The 4,739-nt window shown below is 37.3% G+C and overlaps 1 non-coding gene across 1 annotated transcript; it reads left to right on the top strand.

The window, feature by feature from the left end:
* Positions 1-3,513: 3,513 nt before the first annotated feature.
* On the top strand, positions 3,514-3,694 carry LOC133775518 (small nucleolar RNA SNORA81). Its single transcript, XR_009868261.1, has one exon. It is a non-coding gene; the product is annotated as a small nucleolar RNA SNORA81 (small nucleolar RNA).
* Positions 3,695-4,739: the final 1,045 nt, after the last annotated feature.

Genomic DNA, 4,739 nt, shown 5'->3' with positions numbered 1-4,739 from the left:
GCCAGTAGACAGAAGAGTTATACCGCCTCACAGACCTTTCTTTTTTGATTGGTTATGTGGCAAGTAGTTTCTGACTTGAACAAGCATTTCAGTAAAGTAGTTCTGAGAGAGATTGGGGTAGAGGGACAATATTTAACAGCAGATCCAAATTCAAGTAGCTGTAGCAAGAACATGATAGAGTACAGAGAACATAACATTAATGACTCATTTTTCATGAAAATTTACAACATGAATTTTAAGGGCTTTTCATGCATTACCCCATTCAATATTCACAGCAACTTATAAGGCAACTTTCTTATTATCCAAAGACAAAATATGTTAGATGAGAGAATTTCATTAACTTGGAAATGGAGCAAAGATTGAATACACGTTGGTCTTATTTTTGTTTCCCAGAGTGCTAGACTCAAAGAATATGAAATATTTTAGGTTTTACCTTATGCACAAACCCAGCACTAAGTACTGTGGAGTCACCTGGTGAGACTGTAATTCTATTTTCAATTTTTCTTCAACCCGTCTGTTCATGACTCAGTCTGGTGCCACATGCCTATAACACATGCCACACACTCCTGTTAATATCCTCCTTTAAATAAGTAGAAAATAGGTTTCAGACTCAGAGCCTTCAACAATAGTACCTGGAGAGGTATTAATCACAATTTTAATCATAGTATAATCTTCTCTTTGTAGAATCTTATACCAGTTGTCAATTGTCAACTATGAATTAATTTTCAAATAAAATTCAAAAAGTCTTTAAAAAATTTAAACAGGGGCTGGAAAAATTAAACAGGGGCTGCCATTATAGCATAGAGGATAAAGCTATTGTCTGTAACACCAGAATTCCATATGGGAGCTGGTTTGTGTCCCTGCTGCTCCTCTTCTGTTTCAGCTCCCTGCCTGGGAAAAGCAACAGAAGATGGCCCAGATACTTGGGCCTCTGAATTTACATGGGGGATCTGGCTCCTGGCCTCAGCCTAGCCCAGCAATGGCCATTGTGGTCATCTGGGAAGAGAACAAGTGGATTGAAGATCCCTCTTTCTCTTCGTAACTCCGACTTTCAAAATAAATAATTATTTTTAAAAAGCACATTAAAGAAAAACAATATGGCACATTCATTATGTGGAAATCAGTAGAGTGGTTGATAATCAGAGAGAATTCAGAAATGGTGAAAGTCAGGAATATGTTATCAACAGGTATTCATTGGAAAATAGTACTGCATACAACTAAATCACTTGCATGGGCTTTGCTGTCAGAAAATATATGAAGACATATCCCAGTTTTATTGATTATAAATTTGCCAGTGCTTTATGGGCTTTGAAAAATCTTTCCATCTCTCTAAGCTTAAGTTTTCTCGACTTAAAAAAGTTCATAACACCTATTTTTAAAGTATCATTTTGACAGGCAAACAAAGTAATATTTGTAAACTCACTTTTTTTTTTTTTGACAGGCAGAGTGGACAGTGAGAGAGAAAGGTCTTCCTTTACCATTGGTTCCCCCTCCAATGGCCGCTGCGGCCGGAACACCACGCTGATCTGAAGCCAGGAGCCAGGTGCTTCGCCTGGTCTCCCATACGGGCGCAGGGCCCAAGCACTTGGGCCATCCTCCACTGCACTCCCAGGCCACAGCAGAGAGCTGGACTGGAAGAGGGGCAACTGGGACAGAATCTGGCGCCCTGACCGGGACTAGAACCCAGTGTGCCGGTGCCGCAGGTGGAGGATTAGCCTATTGAGCCGCAGTGCCGGCCGTAAACTCACTTTCACAATGTCTGGCACCAAACAGGTACTCTATAAGTATTAGTGTCGTCTACCTTCACCCTTATTTCTAGTTCCCAGAGTTGGCAGAAAAATGATGAACCCCCATGTCTTTGCCAATAACTCCTTTAATTAGCTTCTTTCTTTTCTTCAAATTATTTTTATAAAATATTAAGAAAAAGCCTTAAAAAGCATATATGTGGCATACAACAAAATAAGTCAAATAACAACAACAACAACAACAAAAAGAACCAGGATCATTGTCATTAACTTTACAGGCTTTCATGAACATGTGCCTGCCCTTCCCCTTACCACTCAGAGATACCAAGCCTGGTGACCACTTGAAAGCACTACCCTCCTGACAGCTCCTTTCAGCAGTATTACATCAGAGAGAAATGACCTTGAACTCACAGAAGTGGAAAGTAGGGAGTTTCAACTTTCTTTAAGGTCTGTGTTTGGGGCTTACAGAAACTTAGATTTAAGTTGAAATAATACATTCTTCACATTTTCCAAATCAAGATCATAAAGCACAGAAAGTAGCTTATACATGGAAGTGTCATACATATGATCAGAGTCTCACAATTAGACTGGGGACATTCTGATTTATGTGGTCACCCAGAGATGAGGTGCATCCCCCTATTCATGTTGATTCCCTATACCTGTGAATATCGCCCTTGTCAGTATGGTGCATGGTGAAAGCTGGGTCCTGGGCACCTCCAGGATATTAGTTTGCAGGAAGTACAAAGGGAGGACAGTCCATAAGAAGCAATGGAAAGTAAGCCCCCAATTTTGAAGGAAGGAATATAGAAACAAGTCTCTCTTCCTTACAGAGAGAATATATGTAAGGAGTGAGGTGAGGGAGATATTTTGACATCATCAACCAAAAGACGAGTTAAAAATCATACAAATCCAAATCTTCAGGTGATGCCTTGAGACCAAGCAAATAATGGTGGAATCTAGTATTTCCTGCCATGATGTAATGCAGGAGAACTAACCACCACCAAATTTTTGTCCAGTCACATAGAACCAGAAGGAAAATGCCAGATAATTAAATATATCAGCCTACCATTGATTCAACTATTTCTTCTTTGTTCTTCTTTGTTCACCTAATTCAATTGTGGGAGTTTGTTTTCTTTATTTTAGAGTCCAGTGTCTGTATGTAAGCCTCTTGAGTATGCCTTTCTAGAATTCAAATTTTTAATTTGGAATTTTTATTTAATTCACATGGAATATTATCAAGTATCCTTGGTACTTATGAAGCATTTTTTTATCTCATTTATCCTCTGCATTGGAACATAATAGTGAGTTCACACAGGAAAAATTACTTCCAATTTTTCAGCAGTTTCTTAAAATGGATCTGTCAAAGTACTTTTTGGCTGGTTGCTTTTGCCACCATTGTCCATAAACAAACTGGAAATAACCTTCTAGGAAAAAAAAATGGTGCATAATTAATCATGATATTGGTTTAAAAATTGACTGTCAATAATTATGCTGAAAAAAGAAGAGCAGCTTCCCCACATGATGATCATGCTCTATTGTGCTTTCATGTGGTGTATCTATCTGCATGACGGTCCTTACCTAAATGGTTGGAGCTATGTTAACACTATTTATACCCCTAAGAGAGACAAGAAAACAATTCCATGGCAAGTAACAGTCTTTTGATAAAGTTGCAGTGACATCACACACATTACCCCATTGTCAAGAGCCAGAAATATAAGCTTACAAGCTAAAAAGGAGTAAGGGAAATACAGTCATTAGTTGGTCATTCACTAGCCAAGCTAAAAGTGTATTAAGATGGAAAGGGAAACTAGGACCCTTTTTTAATAATGTTTTTGTAATAATGCTAGCAGAGTACACACAAGAAGAGTAATTGCACTGGATTATAAATACTGGGGTGGGCCTCTTTTTAATGTCCAACGTCCTTTGTCTTAAAATTTGGTGCAATGTAAAAAAAAAAAAAAGATGGAAAGGGAAAATGAAATGAGAAGGGGAGTATGAAGTCTGCCACAAACAATAAACAAGCAACCAATTAAATACAAACTAGGGCAGATAGTAAACAGTAACATGGAAATAAAATAAACAGAAAAAAGAAATAGAAAGCTTATTATTTATTTAAATTGGAAAAGAACAAATAAAGCCATTCTCATGATATTCATGAAAATGACTGATTTTCGACCTCCAAAAATTGTCTCATCTGCAAAGGTAATGAGAAAATTGGCAAGAAATCAACTCTTCCTACCATTAATGTAATTAACTAAAAGCTTGTATTATTCAAGCAACACAGGTGAATCTCTGTAAAAACAGTAATCTTTGTGGAGTTCTAACTTGCTCTATTCCTCTCTCCCCCAATAGCCTTGAATAAAACAGCCTGAACTTCCCATGCATTCTGGAAGTTAAAAAAACAGAGTATCATGGAGCTGTAGTTCTTGTTCAAAATAACTGCCATTATTTATCAAGTATCATGGTTCCATGAAATCACCACTTGCAAGGCTATCTGTACTTGACTGTACAAGGAGCTTGTCCATTGCAAAAATTATTTTGCCTGGAGAACATTTATCAAAAAACTACATATATAGGAAAATATTTTAACTTTACAGCTGCCTTAAGCCATGAATAATAAGAGAAACAATAGACAATTTAAAATGAAAAGTTAAAGAATGAGATGTGAATAAGGTATTTAAAGAGTTGTCATGTTCAATGTGCATACATATATGGGCTTACCCAATAACGCGTGCATGAACAGGAAATCGCTGAAAAGTCTTATAATCTTACCTCTGAAGGACCTTGGTGATCAGTATTATAAGGAAGTAAAAGCTACAACAGAGTTGTCAAGCACATTGTTGAATTTTTTGTCTTCTTTTAAAAAAAGATTTATTTTTTTTGAAAGGGAGAGTTACAGAGAGAAGGAGAAAGACAGAGAGAGAGAATCTTCCATCCCTTGATTTATTCCCCACATAACCACAATGGTTGGGATTGACCAGACTGAAGCCAGGA

The sequence above is a fragment of the Lepus europaeus genome, chromosome 16, assembly GCF_033115175.1.
Source record: "Lepus europaeus isolate LE1 chromosome 16, mLepTim1.pri, whole genome shotgun sequence".
NCBI classification, from domain to species: Eukaryota; Metazoa; Chordata; class Mammalia; order Lagomorpha; family Leporidae; genus Lepus; species Lepus europaeus.
Note: the sequence above shows the minus strand (reverse complement) of the source record. Positions and strands in the feature narration are given on the sequence as shown.